Source organism: Miscanthus floridulus, chromosome 10, assembly GCF_019320115.1.
Source record: "Miscanthus floridulus cultivar M001 chromosome 10, ASM1932011v1, whole genome shotgun sequence".
NCBI classification, from domain to species: domain Eukaryota; kingdom Viridiplantae; phylum Streptophyta; class Magnoliopsida; order Poales; family Poaceae; genus Miscanthus; species Miscanthus floridulus.
Window position 1 is genome coordinate 120,582,481 of NC_089589.1, and position 16,151 is coordinate 120,598,631.

Consider the following 16,151-nt stretch of genomic DNA (forward strand, 5'->3'; position numbering starts at 1 on the left):
AAAAGGACTAATAAAACACGTTGTCTTTCAACTATGTCACTAGATCAACTCCAGAGAGGTCCTAGTCAGGACCTCAAATCTAAATTTGTAGGTAGATCTAGCAGGATCACTACTCAAGCCTCCAAAAGTAGTGAGGCCCTCAAATCCTCCCTCTAGGCCCAAATTCCAGGGGACTCTCCTTATGGCCCAATCTTTTCTATTGTGTAGATTCCCCCAACAATTCCACGTGCGCACCCGCATGGAACGCTGACGCCTCCCTCCTGTTCAGTGCATCCTCATTCACCGCCATTGATTCTGCCCACTAATTAATCGGTTCCACCTTCCTGCTCCCCTTTCCCTCTTTTCTTGTCACATCCGCCCTCATCGTTGGCCATCTTCTCTATGTCCAGGCATCTCGACCATGAGCTCCCTCACTGCTAGCCATCTTGACAATGATAGTAAGTGTCAAATTGGATCCCGAGAAGTGATCAATGATCATAGTTTTTTTAACCATGGATGATATTTTCTTTGAAAAGGAACACAACTTTATGAAAGTCAATATACTCCTTCTGTCCCAAAAATAAGTACATTTCTAGGATTCAAAATTTGTCCCATAGTAAGTGCATTTTTAGGCTATGGAGCACCTAGCACTAGCATTTTTTTCTACTTTTCCATTCCCAAGGTGAAAATATTACTTGTTGATATAACCTTTGATAGGGGCATATATGTAATTTTGTAGTAGTATTGGTTTGTCCCCACCATCCCAAAAGGTGAACTTGAAAATGATAATTGTTGAATTACCTCTACTTAGAGCCTATTTGATCTCATTCTCACATTGAGAATCTGGATTCTATGGTGAATGCAGAATCTTGATTTTAGATAATAAAAAGTAATGGGTGCTTGAATTTCATTCTTATAGTGATTGTTAAGTTGTCTTTACTAGTAAAAATCTTCAAATAGTAGGTTTGAGATAGATAGTTGGATTCTAGAGATTCTAGCTAGAATCCAGGTGTTTAGATCTCATTCTGTTTTCCCACCTCATTCTTATTTCTCTGATGAGATCCAAACAAAGCCTTACATACTTCATGGTAAACTAACATATCAGTGTTATGTTATTAAAGAAAATGGAGCTATGCTCATTCCGTGCAATCTTTTTTTATTTCTTATATCCTATATATAAGAATTCGAAATCCAAAATAAAATTTAAAGTTTTGAACAACGCGCTTCTCTGAAATTTCCGTTCACTAGTGGAAGCCCTTTTTGCCAGCCCCAATCACATCACAATCATTAGTATCTTATCTTATGTAAAAGTTATCAATTATTTAAAAGCATGCATGTTGAAGCCTATTGGTTGGATTATGATTTATGAACTTGACAAAACATGAATATGACCAGCTGCACTGCAACTTCGACACACTCTGATGGTAGAGATGTTGGAGTAGAAGTTATTGCACAATAATCCTTGTAATCACTTGGTGAAGAGAACGCCTATGTCCTCCAAGCTCCGGCCTTTGGTCTCCGGCAGCCGCACGTAGACGAACACCGCCGCTGCCACCGCCGTGCTGGCATACAGGAAGAACCAGCCGGCCATGGTGATGCTATTGGCAAGTGAGATGAACGTCATGCTGATGATGCTGCATGTGACCCGGTTCGCCGCGATGCCGAGGCTCATCCCCTGCGCGCGCAGCTGCAGCGGCAGGATCTCCGCGCTGTAGGTTGGCGCCAGCGGGCCGAGGCCGACGGAGAACGCGGTGACGAACGCGAGCACCGATGCGACGCACGCTGCCGCCACCGCGGGTGTTGTCTCGCCGGCGCCGGCGCCGAAGCACAGCGCGATCCCCAGCGACGTGAGCGTGACGGCAATGCCGGCGGCGCTGGCAAGGAGGAGCGGGCGGCGGCCGAGGCAGTCAGACAGGAATGTGGCCACGAAGATAGAGAGCGTCTTGACCAGCCCTACGGCGATGGTGGCGGCGAGGACGGCGCTGGTCGACGAGATCCCCGCCTTCTTGAACACCAGTGGGGTGTAGAGGACGATGGCGTAGATGCCGGAGGCCTGCTAGAAGGAGTAGAGCACGAGGACGATGGCGAGGATCCGCCGCACCATCGGCGACGGCCGCACAAACAGCTCCACCCACACCCTGGCGCCGCCCACCTGCGCCGCGACGGCGCGCCTAATCTCCTCGAGTCGGTCGTGGGCCTCGGCCAGGGCGTCGGAGGTGCGCACCAGCACGGCGTGCGCGTCATCATTGCGCCCGCGCATGGCGAGCCACCGGGGCGACTCCGGCAGCGGCGGCGGGACACCCATGTTAGTTTGAATAATTGTTTATCTCTCTGTAATCTAGTTGGAACTATGATGTTTTACGCTTTCAGTAGTTTGCATTAGTGGCGTAGAATCGCGGGTGGCTGGTGCTGTGCCTAGCTCACGCCGTGACCGCCAAGTGGGTCTCCCCGTTGCGACGTCGTGCTGCGCATGCCCGTGGTCTGTGATCCGGTAAAGCAGGAGATCATGGAGCGCGTCGTGCGGCGGGGTGGATGAGCTTCAAGCCCATGTATCCATCTATGTAATGCAATGAAAAAGTCCTAGAAAAACTGCGACAGTTGCGCAGGCAAAAATCTCTCGTTGAACCAGTTCTCGCGCGTGTGTGTGTTCGTTCCAGAGCTCCCGCTCTCGCCACGGGGATCGCGTCCAAGCATCGCCGTCGCTGTTCGCCGTCGTTGTTCGCCGTTGCCGCTGATCTAGGGACTAGCCACCACGGCCTGGTTGCAATAGCTGGTATCGGAGCCGGTTGATGTTCTACGGTGGTTCCATTAGCCCACCGCGAGAACCCGCGAAGAAGAAGTTCGTGATTCCAAGAAAGGCGTCCGAGAAGGAGGAGATGGGCGACAAGCATGCAAGTCCCAGTGCAGCGTCTTCAGGCATCAAGGAAAATTCTCTGGTATGGCCGATGCTTACTCGATCTAATTATGTAGAGTGGGCAATGTTGATGCAAATCAATTATGAGGCAATGGAGATCTGGGAGGTTATTGACCCAGGGACCAATGTCAAGCGCTCCCAAGATCGGCAGGCAATGGGCGCACTGATGAGGTAGGTGCCCAAGGAGATGTGGGGAACTCTTGGTGTCAAGAAGACAGTTAAGGAGGCTTGGGAGGCGGTGATGATGATGAGAATTGGCGCTGATCGGGTGAAGGAGGTGAACGTGCAGAAATTGTTGAAGGAATTCGAGAATATTGAGTTCAAGGAAGGGGAGAGTGTTGAGGATTTTGGGATGAGAATCACAAATGTCGTTGCCAATATCTAGTCACTCAATGAAACCATTGATGATACTCGAGTTGTCAATAAATTTCTGCGTGTTGTACCACCTCGGTTCAACCAAGTCGCCGTGTCAATTGAGATGTTTTGTGAAATGAAAACACTCACAGTTGAAGATCTGGTGGGAAGACTCCGTGCTGCTGAAGACCGTTTCGAAGACAAGGTGGAGCATATCACTGACAAGGCAGGGCGGCTGCTACTCGCTGAGGATGAATGGCTTGAGAAACACAAGCATCGTTTCTAGGCAAATTCGCACAGAGAGGGGAGCAGTGGAGGCAGCAGTCAGTGGAAGGCCAAGACACCACATCGATCTGATGGTGGCAGTTCAGGCAACTCCAACACGGTCAAGCTCAAATCGGAGGGGACACCAAGGAGAAAGGGCAGATGCCGCAATTGTCATATCTATGGGCACTGGGCAGAGGACTGTAAACGCCCAAAGAAGCAGAAAAAGGAGCAGAAGCAACCAGAAGCGAACATTGCTGTTGGTGGTGCGGAGCATGCATCACTTCTGTTTGCCGAGGTGCAAAGTGTTGTGCATGCGCCGTCACAGATCGTTCATCTAGCAGAAGAGAAAGTAGTGCCAGTGGTATGCCCAGATGGTGTGTGGGTACTTGATACAGGTGCAAGCAACCATATGACTGGCACCCGATCTGCACTAGCTCACCTTGATGAAAATGTTCGTGGTTCAGTGCGCTTTGGTGATGGCTCTAGCGTCAAGATCTGTGGACTTGGCGCAGTGGTGATTCAGGGTCGCCATGATCAACATAAGGTACTCACAAATGTCTACTACATTCCAAAACTGAAAAGCAATATAGTGAGTCTTGGACAGCTAGAAGAGGCAGGCTGTGACATCAGATTGTTTGATGGCCGGCTGAAAGTGTTTGATCCGAAATACAATTTGTTAGTCAGTGCACCTCGCACTGGTAACAGGCTCTACACAGTAAAACTTGGTGTGGTTCCCCCTGTTTGTCTTCTGACAAAACTGAATGATGTTGCTTGGAAGTGGCATGCCCGATTTGGGCATTTGAACTTCAGAGCACTTAGAGATTTGGGAAGGAAGAAAATGGTTGACGGAATGCCATGGTAGATCGTGTGGAGCAAGTCTGTGATGGATGTACTCTGGGGAAGCAACACCGTACACCATTCCCAAAGGTATCCTCTTACAGAGCTAAGAAAGGCTTAGAATTATTTCATGCTGACTTGTGTGGACAAGTGAGACCACCAACAGTGGGTGGTAAATCTTTCTTTTTGCTAGTTGTTGATGACTTCAGTAGGTACATGTGGATTGAATTGTTGAGATCCAAAGATGAAGCATTGTTTTTTCTGAAAAAATCAAACAAAGAGCCGAGGTTGATCATGAAGGCAAATTGAAAGCACTGAGGACAGATCGTGGTGGTGAGTTTAACTCATTTTCCTTTACTATTTTCTGCAATGAACAAGGCATCAAGCACTACACAACCACTCCTTACTCTCCCCAACAGAATGGAGTGGTTGAGCGTCGAAACCAATCGGTTGTGGAGATGGCAAGGTGCATGCTAAAGAGTAAAGGAGTGCCACCAAAATATTGGGGAGAGGCAGTCTCAACAGCAGTTTACCTGCTGAATAGATCTCCAATAAAGAGTGTGCAAGAAAAGACTCCATATGAGGCATGGCATGGCAAGAAACCACGAGTTGACCATCTCAGAACTTTTGGTTGCATTGGTCATGTGAAGAATATTGGGCCTGGTGTTGGGAAGCTGTCAGACAGATCCACGAAAATGGTTCTGTTGGGATATGAAGCTAGGACAAAAGGCTATCGGCTGGTTGATCCATCTACTGAAAAGTTGCATATCAGTCGTGATGTGGTCTTTGAGGAAGATGGGACATGGGATTGGAACAATGGTGACAGCAATCAGTTAATTGAAACTGCAACAGAAACATTCACAGTTGAGTATCAGGACACTGCAGCTGGTCCGACAATTCATGAACCAGCTGGATCAGGCGATGTCGGTGAAAATTCAGGGGGTGGCGATGCACCACCGCTCTCACCACAGTCTCCTGCAACCCCAGCGACACCACAGGCTCAACCCCAGAGTGCAGGCTCGGCCCCAGCTGCGAATGGCAGTCCACAGAAAGGAAGTGTAGAAAGTTCAGAGGGTGTGCCACTGAGGTACAGGTCACTGACTGATCTGCTAGACTCAACAGAAGAAATACATGATTTTGAGTATAGTGGGCTATGTTTGCTTGCAGCAGATGAGCCAGTAAATGTGGAGAGTGCACTAATAGAACAATGTTGGAGAGAGGCCATGAATTCAGAACTTCAGGCCATTGAGAGCAATAACACCTGGATGTGGTCTGATTTGCCAAATGGGCATAAGGCCATAGGTTTGAAATGGGTGTTTAAAGTGAAAAAAGATGCAGCAGGTAATATAGTGAAGCACAAGGCAAGACTTGTAGCAAAAGGATATGCTCAGAAAGAGGGGGTGGATTTTGATGAGGTGTTTGCACCTGTAGCTAGACTTGAAACTGTAAGAGTCTTGTTAGCTTTGGCAGCACATGGAAATTGGGAGATACATCATATGGATGTAAAATCAGCTTTCTTGAATGGGAACCTACAGGAAGAAGTGTATGTGACACAGCCACCAGGTTTCCAAGATTCACAGAAGGCAAGTAAAGTGTTGAAGCTGAACAAGGCCCTGTATGGCTTGAAGCAAGCTCCCAGAGCTTGGAATGCTAGATTGGATTCAGAATTAGTCTCGTTGGGTTTCAGCAAGTGCAAGGTGGAGCATGCTGTTTACAGAAAAGGAGATGGTGAATCTCTACTGGTTGTAGGAGTGTATGTGGATGATTTGATCATTTGTGGGCCATCTGTGAGTAAAATTGCAGAATTTAAACAACAGATGATGCAGACATTCAACATGAGTGATCTTGGATTACTCAGCTATTACTTGGGCATGGAAGTCAGACAAGATGAAAATCAAATAACCATTTGTCAGAGATCTTATGCAGCGAAGATAGTTGAGCAATGCCAAATGACTGGGTGCAATCCTACAGATACACCAATGGAACAACGAATCAAGCTCGCCACTGCAAAGAAAGGAACTGAAAGAGATGTAACCAAATACCGCAGCATCATTGGAAGCCTGAGATACTTGGTCAACACAAGACCTGATCTCTCTTTTGCAGTTGGTCTGGTCAGTAGATTCATGGAGGCCCCTAATAAAGAGCATTGGAATGCAGTTAAAAGAATTGTCAGGTATATTGCTGGAACACTTGACTATGGTGTGAAGCTCAAGAAAGGAGGAGTCAATGGGCTGTCTTTGCTTGGGTATACAGACAGTGACTGTTCAGGAGATCTTGTCCACAGGAAGAGCACCTCAGGCATTTTGTTCTTCTTGGGCATGAATCTAGTAACTTGGTCATCCCAAAAACAGAAGGTAGTCGCCCTATCCTCCTGTGAGGCAGAATACGTTGCTGCTGCTCTTGGAGCTTGTCAAGGTGTGTGGCTCAGCAGGCTGATCGTAGATATCACCAAAGGGACTATACAGAAGTTCAAACTGCTGGTGGATAATATGTAAGCGATTGAGTTGAGCAAGAACCCAGTCTATCATGACAGGAGCAAGCATATTGATACCCGCTATCACTATATCCGAGACTGCATTGAGAAAGGCGTGGTCGATGTGGATCACGTGGGGACTGAAGATCAGCTGGCAGATATCCTGACAAAACCATTGGGCAGGATCAGATTTGTCAAGCTGAGAGCAAGGCTGGGCGTCGTTCAAGTCCAACAAGATTAAGGGGGTGATTTGTTAGTTTGAATAAGTGTTTATCTCTCTGTAATCTAGTTGGAACTATGATGTTTTACGCTTTCAGTAGTTTGCATTAGTGGCGTAGAATCGCGGGTGGCCGGTGCTGTGCCTAGCTCACGCTGTGACCGCCAAGTGGGTCTCCCCGTTGCGACGTCGTGCTGCGCATGCCCGTGGTCTGTGATCCGGTAAAGCAGGAGATCATGGAGAGCGTCGTGCGGCGGGATGGACGGGCTTCAAGCCCATGTATCCATCTATGTAATGCAATGAAAAAGTCCCAGAAAAACTGCGACAGTTGCGCAGGCAAAAATCTCTCGTTTAACCAGTTCTGGCGCGTGTGTGTGTTCGTTCCAAGGCTCCCGCCCTCGCCGCGGTGATCGCGTCCAAGCGCCGCCGTTGCTGTTTGCCGTCGCCGCTGATCCAGGGACTAGCCGCCACGGCCTGGTTCCAACAGCCCAGCGCGAACATGGCGCGCCAGCCGAGCCGCAGCGGCAGGCCAGCGAGCGCGTAGTTGGAGACATAGCTGAGGAGGATCCCCGTGGTGATGAAGAAGTCGACGAGGGAGGAGAGGAGCCCGCGCGAGGACACCGGGGCGATCTCGGCCGCGTAGACCGGCGCGACGACGACGGCGAACCCGACGCCCACGCTGGTGACGAACCGCGCGGCCATCAGCGAGGCGAAGCTGCCGCCGAGCGACATGGCGAGTGCGCCCGCCATGAGGAAGGCGTTGGCGAGAACGACGGTGCCACGGCGGCCGATGGAGTCCGCGGCCCAGCCGGCGGCCAGGATGGAGGCCAGCATGAACATGTTCATGGACCCCGACCAAGGTTTACAATACCGGTAAGAAAAAAAATTCAGTCCCCAACGATAAATACGAAATTTCGGAAATATCGGTTCACATTTAAATAAATTTAAATTGAGTTTTAAACAAATTTGGCATCATTTCACTAGAAAAACTCTATAATCCATCATCCATCATAAATTTATATAACATCGATGAAATAACATAATATATCACAGAAGTAGAGCCGTGGTAATACAGTGTGCTGACGGTGGGCGAGCTGCATATACTAGTGCCGTCCAATGTGTGAGTGAGAAAATTAAATAAATTTGAAGAAATTTAGGGCTTTGATAAGACTAGATGATATGGAGGGTCATTTTAGTGTGGTTTGGTGTAATTTTAGAGTGAAAGATGAATTTAACCGAAAATTTTTGACAAATAAAAAAAAAATTCAGACCTCAGCGAAAAAAGCGATATTTCGCTGAAATTGTAAACCCTGACCCCGACAGCACCTCCACCTGCTCGTCCGTGAGCCCCAGGTCGTCGCGCATGAACAGCTCCGCGCCGCTCATCAGCGCGAGGTCTGCAGGTGGGGAGGAAGAGAAGAAAGCACGGCCGGATGCCATTGTCATGAACGATGACGAAGATGAAGCACGTACGACTGTACGAGACGAGAGTAGTAGCAGTGACGAGTGGACCACACGTACTGTAGCCCATGAGGATGGTGGTCATAGAGGCGAGCGTGGCGCAGACGGAGGCGAACATGTTCCGGCGTGGCGGGGCTGGCTCCGCCTCCACGGCGGACGAGGGGAGCAGCGGCTCGGCTGTGACATCGGCGGCGCCATGGTGCTCCGTTGTGCCCATGGCTTGGTTTCTTGGCTCGTCGCTGGTGAGGACGACTCAGATAGTGGCCTAGTCACTGAGTATATCGGATCCCAGTGTGTGACACTGTCAGTGTCAGCTCGGATGCTGGAGAATTATTTGGGGAAGCAAAGGGGATCAAATCGAAGTGTTGCTGCACCTTGCAAAGAAGCATATGAACATGGTCCTGTGAAAGAGGACAATCATACAAAGCCATGCGATTCGGTGGTGGTAGGGTAACGTGATTAGCACCGGGTTACCTTTTTGTTTGCCCACGCCACTAGCTTAGGAGAATTAATGACAGTGATTATCACCTAACACGTACGACATGAGGGGCCCTTGCTGACATGAATGCCACTAACTCGGCTCAGCTGTGCTCCGTGTTGTCGAAGCTGAAGGTGGGGAGTGACGACGGGAAGAAGACGACGCTCCGGGAAGCGGATCGGAGTTCAGAGACAGTAGTGAAAGATAGAAGCTTTCAGCAATGTTTTAAATAGCCGGCTAAGGCATTTAGCTTTCTACACCCCAAAGCAGGCTATAGCCAACTATAGCGGGCTATAGCGGCAGCTAGGAGCTAACTTGTACATGAAAAAACTTAGCTAAATTTTTCTTAAAGAGCTATAGCCGGAGATAGCGGAAGCTATAGCCGGAGATTTAAAACATTGGCTTTCAGATGGCGATGGATGGAAAAGGCCATACAGAATGGTGCCCGAGCCGCGTCGCCTTCACTTCACATGGCGTAGATGTGATATGTGCATCTCTCGTGGGACGATATTTGGCCATGACACCTGCCGGGGATTTTTTTTACTTTTATTAATTCCTTTTTTAACTTTGTTTTAGAAATAGCCTCACTTATTTTGTATTTTTATTTTTAATAACACCTTTCGGTAGCGCCAACGTCGCTGGCGCGACAAAATCAGCTGTCGTACCACGTGCATTAGCGCGGCAAGATCTGACACATTGGACGATGATTGTCAGGTGGAAAACCTTGTCACGTTGGCATGACAATATTATTTTGTCGCACCAACGGGAATGCCATGGCAAGACTCATCCTTAGAAAAATCATATCTTTTCGATATGATGTCAAATGAAGATGATTTTTATATGAAAGTTGCATATCTCGATGAGATTAACAACTTTTAAGATTTTAGTTTTTCATTTGAGGCCATTTAGATGCAAGAAAAAATAATATAAAATTTCAGCAGCATAATAATCGCATACTAGCGTTTGTCGCATTAGAAAAATAATGTCTTTCTTGTATGATGTCAAATGAAGATACTTTTTGTACGAGATCTACAACTTTATAGTTTTGAGATTTTATATTTGAGGTGGTTAAGATACTCGAGAAAATAATACAAAGTTTCAGCAGCATATTAATCATGTATCGGGGCTTGTCACCTCACGAAAATTATATCTTTCTCATATGGTATCAAATGAAGATAAAGTTGTAGCTATCGATGAGATCAACTAGTTTTTATTTTTGAGGTTTTTTCATTTGAGAGAGTTAAGATACTTAAGAAAATAATATAATTTTTTAGGAACATATTAATGAATTAGCATTCTCTGGTAGTCTCCCACAACCCTATCTTGGTCATTCAAGGCATCTACATGTCCAAGTTCAGGAAGGCATGGAGTCATCTATAAGACAGGAAAGGGCTCACACGGTTGCTACCAAGTCATTCTATCATCTCATGATCGAGGACACATGACGAATACTATCATGATGATACTGATTATATAAAGTAATACCATCATGATGACTATATTCACATTAACAGCAAGCTGTTGCTGGGACATGATGTTACGGACATGGGCTACTATTACTATTAGCTAATGGGTTTCAGACCTGGGCCTGCGTGGCTTTGACTGGTTGGGCTTGGCCCATGTATTTGGCTGCAGAGAGATAGGCATGAGAATATATTGTAACAAACTCATACTATTCCTAAATCCTGTCGTGGTTATTCCTCTCGAGTTCATCTTCTTCTTCCAGACTCCTTCCCTTGCTACTTCTCTGGATGCACCGCTAGGACTTCCGGCTGCATTACTGCTCTATTCTAACACTATGGATCCACACTCTCGGACTATTCCTTTTTCTTTGCTCTCGTCGCTTTCCTAGCTTCACCTGTTGACTCTTCGTCGCCCGTGTCACACCAATCATTGGGCGTGCTGAACAATTATTCTAGAAACGTCAGACTCTCTGCAGATATATAAAAATCACCAGCACGGAGCAGCTGACGATGAACCTATCTGTTGGAATCGCCTGCAGTTCTTCTTCTACTCTCAGCAATTGTCAATTGCAAAGAAAGACCCGACCCATGGTGCTACTGCTACGCATAAGAATTTTTCTTGGCAGTGACCTGTTCCTCTCCATCAGGCATTTATTTATGCCTTGAATGTATCAACACGAACTTACCATTGGCACACACACGCATGCTCATACCTCATACAGCTAGTATATAGCTGCAAGAACCGAGCGCCTGATCGTGCCCTTGAAGTTGCAGACAGGCCAAATCAGCAAAGGCAAAGTTCCCGGTAGTCATTCGCATTGCTGCCTGAAAAGGAAACTATAAAACCAATCGCCGAACCTTTGCCAATGTTGAAGAAGATCAATGGCGGTGTACGCATCATCCGAGTTCAGCCGGGTGTTCTCGGCGCTGGACCGCGACGGCGACAGCAAGCTGTCGGCGGCCGAGCTGCGCCTCTGCATGAAGGCGGCGCTGGGCGAGGACGTGTCGGCGGAGGAGGCGGACGCCGACGGCGACGGGCTGCTGAGCCAGGAGGAGCTCCTGGCGCTGGCGCTGGCGGGGACGGCGGCGGCGGAGGAGGAGGGCGGCGAGCGGCGGCGGGAGCTCAGGGAGGCGTTCGGGATGTACGCCATGGAAGGCGAAGGGTGCATCACGCCGGTGAGCCTGAAGCGGATGCTCGGCAGTGCTCGCACCAGGACATTGATGAGTGCAGGGCCATGATCTGCAGGTTTGATCTCGATGGCGATGGGGTGCTCAGCTTAGAGGAATTCGAGATTTTTTTTTTGGGAACATGAGGAATTCAAGATCATGATGGATGCATAGCCGCATAGCGTAGCAGATTGTATTGAGTGTGATTTATTTTTGGTGCTTGCTCTGTTTAGTGTCTCCTAGTTCAAATGTCAACTACTACTACTAGTTTCTGTGTCAGAACTCAGATCATGTATGAAAAGCGAGATTGTTTGCATGTATATGGCCATTTTTTTTAATTCTATCACTTCTTTCTATCATCGGTAATACTATGGTGCGGGCATCTGAATGGACAGACGCCACCTCCCAAAGAAAAAGTGTCCACTCCGCCTCGCGCGCTGGCTGCAAGCTCCGCTCCCCGTCCGCCGCCGCTATCGACGACCACCTCCGCTTCCTTCTCCCTAGGCCTTCGCCGCCTCCGTGACGCCAGGCTTCGCCGCTAGAGTCGTGCCTCCCACCCGCCCTTGCGCTCACCGCTAGCGCTGGAGCTGGCGTCCTCCTCACCTCCTCCTGTGGCTGGAGACGGCGAGGGCGTTGTGGTCGTGTCGTACATTGTGCCATCCTCGAGGCTATTCGCACCCTGGTGCCCTAGCGGAAGAAGCTCGCGGCGGCCAAGCCCATGGTGCTCTTTGCTCCGCCGCCTCCGAACCCCAATTTGCCCATCGAGGCGGCCAGGCCAGGCCGCTCGACGGCGGCGCGCTCACCCGCTGGGGAGCGCACGCGCCGGCGAGAGGGCCGGCGACGTCGCCATGGCTGCCGCTCATCGCCTGCTCTTCGCTCGGGCTCGTGTGGCTGAGTGAGACAAAGAACGAGAGGGAAGGAATGGCGCTAGGGTTTCGCCCGCGCCGGCCGAAGGGGGTTTTGTTTACCCGATAACGCCGCTCGACCGTCGGATCGGCGCGGACGGCTTAGATCGAGCGGGCCGTTTCGCGGCCCAGGTGGGCGCGTGTGGCCGCGACACTTTGCCAGCCCAGGCCCACGTTGCGGCCTAGGTGCAGCCGGGCGTCGCGCAGAGGTGGTGGGCCAAGCCGAATTGCCGGCTTCGGCCCAGTAGCAGTAAAGAGGGAGCCCATTTTTCCTTTTTTCTTTTTCAGTAAAATTGAAAAATGGAAAATGGCTCAAAAGAAATCAGAAAAACAAATTTTTCCTGTGGGTAAAATTCAAGAAAATGAGTTTATTTTTTCCGCTGCGTATTTTAAAGTTGTTATTTTTTATTATTAAATTCAAACCAACAGGAGAATTTAATTTTGAAAAAAGGATATGTTTTTAGCTTATTATAATATTGTTATTATTCTGACCAACGTTGATTAATAACAATATTATGATGAGTTTTGTCATGCATTAATTCTATTTCTGCCCAACGGTGACATAGAATTAGTGTAGAGGACAGTTGTATGTTTTAATTTTGACCAACGTTGGAACTAAGGCATGCAATTATTATTATTATTTTTATGTTTTCACTCTATATGAATTGTGTTTTCAGGCGGATACAACTTGATGGGTTGTATCAAAGAGATCCCCACTCTCAAAGGTGATAACTACACGGAGTGAAAGAAAAAGATTGATCTGGCCTTCATCTTGGCTGAGGTGGACTGGGTAGTCACCTCATCGTATCCCACTAAGCCTGTGGCACCGGTGAGGGAGACAAACGAGGCTGATGCCGCTTGAGCAACAAGAGAAAGGGATTTTGCATCCCAAAAGATGTCATATGACCTTGAGCATAGGAAGTGGGTCACTGCCAACAAGAAATGTATGGCTGTGATAAAGAACACGGTTGAGCCTGCAATTGTGGGCTCAATCCAAGAGTGTGACACCATCACCGAGTACCTCGAAAGAATAAAGAGTTAGTTCACTGGCTTTTTAAAGACATATGCTACCCAGCTGATAAAGCAGTTGGTGACAGAGAGGTACTCTGAAAATGGTGGCATAAGAGAGCACATACTAAGGATGAGCAATTTGGCATCCAAGCTAAAACCAATGGATCTGGCTCTCAAAGAAGAGTTCCTTATCCATCTGATTTTTGCTTCCTTGCCTAAGGAGTTTGACACTTTTGTTGTTAACTACAACATACAACCCGAAAAGTGGGACTTAGAGAGGCTCATGGCTATATGTGTGCAAGAGGAGGAAAGAATGAAAGCTGCCAATGGTGGCACTATCAATTATGTGAAAGACAACAAGAAAAAGAATAATAATCCTAACTCCTCAAAGTCAAAGGGAAAGGATCCCATGTTGCATCAGCCTCAGTAGAACAAGTTCACTGTAGAGAAAGACCAGTGTCTCTATTGCAAGAAGACGGGACATTATAAGAAAGGTTGTCCCGATTACTTAAAGATGATCATGGCAAAGAAAGGTGAGAATATTATTACGTTCATAAATGAATCCCTGTATGTACAGTATTTAAAATCTACTTGATGGATTGACTCAGGTGTAACTGTTCATGTTGCTAATTCTTTATAGGGATTCCATTCGACGAGGACTACGCAAAGAAGCGAAAGACAAGTTAAAGTTGCAAATGGAGTCCGAGCAGATGTTGAAGCCATTGGCGATCTTTCTCTAGAGCTTGTTGATGGCTTCATACTTTTACTTAGAGATATACTTTATGTTTCCTCTTTACAGAGAAAGTTGATTAGTGTTTCATGCTTGGACAATGATGGATATGATTGCCATTTTGGAAATGGCAAATGTAAGATAACATTTAATAATGCATGTGTTGGTCTTGCTATATTATAAAATGAGCTTTATTTGTTATCACTACGTGATGATGTGAATGTTGTATGCGATGATGGGAACATTGCGTGCGACAATGAGAATGTATCCTCGTCTGCGGATGTAAACAGAAAACGAAAGAGAGCTCATGATGCGTTGATGAAATTATGATACTGTCGTTTAGGCCATATTTTGTGGGGGAGAATAGAAAGACTAGTTAAGAATGATATTCTTCCTCTATTGGAGTTCTTAGATTTAGAACAATACAGAGAATGCATTAAAGAAAAATATGTAAAGAAAATTAAGAAAGATGCCAAACAAAGCGCAGGATTTTTACAGATTATTCACACAGACATCTGTGGTCCGTTTCCTATAAAGAGTGTGGATGGTTATGATTCGTTCATAACATTCACAGATGATTACTCCCATTATGGCTATATTTATCCAATCAAAGAAAGAACAGAAGCATTGGATAAATTTAAGATATTTAAAGCAGAAGTTAAAAACCAACACAATTTAAAGATTAAGATAGTCAGGTCCGACCATTGGGGGGAGTACTACGGTCGGCATACCCCATATGGCCAAGTTCCTAGACCTTTTGCAAGGTTCTTACAGGAGAATAGCATAGTAGCCCAGTATTCTACATCGGGCGAACCTCGACAGAATGGAGTAGCTGAAAGACGCAATCGTACCCTGATGGATATGGTGCGCAGTATGATAAGTTACTCCACCTTAACGTTGAGCCTGTGGATGGAGGCGTTAAAAACCACCATTCATATTCTCAATAGAGTACCAAGTAAATCGGTGCCCAAAACACCGTATGAGTTGTGGACAGGAAGAGTGCCCTCACTAAATCACTTACGTGTGTGGGGGAGTCCTGCTGAGGCTAAAGTATTTAAACCAAACATTGGAAAGCTAGATCCCAAAACAGTAAGTTGCCATTTCATTGGCTACCCAGAAAAGTCAAAAGGTTTTCATTTCTACTGTCCAGATAGACATACAAAGTTTATGGAAACGAGACACGCTGTCTTCCTAGATGATGAAATGATGAGGGGGAGCATGGTAGCTCGAGAAATTGATCTTGAAGAGAAGCGGGTGCATGCGCCCACTCCGATGATTCATGAGCCATTTTTCTCACTACCTGTTGTCGCTGCACCGACAGTGCAAGATACTGTGGTGACAGCACATGTTGTTATTCTGCCTGTGACAACAATGAATGATGATGAGGAACCTATCCTTCAGGATCCTATAGAACCTATTGCCACACATGAGGGGGAGCAACAACAGCCTCAAACAGAAGATGTACCAAATGTGGAGGCTCCTAGAAGGTCTCAAAGAGTTAGAAAATCAACTATTCCTCCTGACTATGAAGTATACAACACTGAGGAATTTCAAATGGATGATGATCCCACCTCATTTGAAGAAGCCATGAGATGTGATCATTCATCAAAGTGGCTTGACTCCATGGAAGATGAAATGAAATCTATGAATGCCAATAAAGTTTGGGACTTGGAAATAATTTCCAAAGGAGCCAAAATAGTAGGCTATAAATGGGTCTACAAAACAAAACTTGACTCTCAAGGGAATATAGAGAGATATAAAGTGCGACTAGTGGCTAAAGGCTTTACGCAAAGAGAAGAGATTGATTACAATGAGACCTTTTCTCCAGTCTCATATAAGGATTCCTTCAGAATCATAATGGCATTAGTGGCACATTACGATTTAGAATTACATCA

The 16,151-nt window shown here is 47.0% G+C and overlaps 2 pseudogenes; one reads left to right on the forward strand and one right to left on the reverse strand.

Moving 5' to 3' along the window:
• Positions 1–1,447: 1,447 nt before the first annotated feature.
• Positions 1,448–8,812, reverse strand: LOC136485527 (polyol transporter 5-like; annotated as a pseudogene).
• A 2,513-nt stretch (positions 8,813–11,325) lies between these two features.
• LOC136489441 (putative calcium-binding protein CML19) lies at positions 11,326–11,756 on the forward strand (annotated as a pseudogene).
• Positions 11,757–16,151: the final 4,395 nt, after the last annotated feature.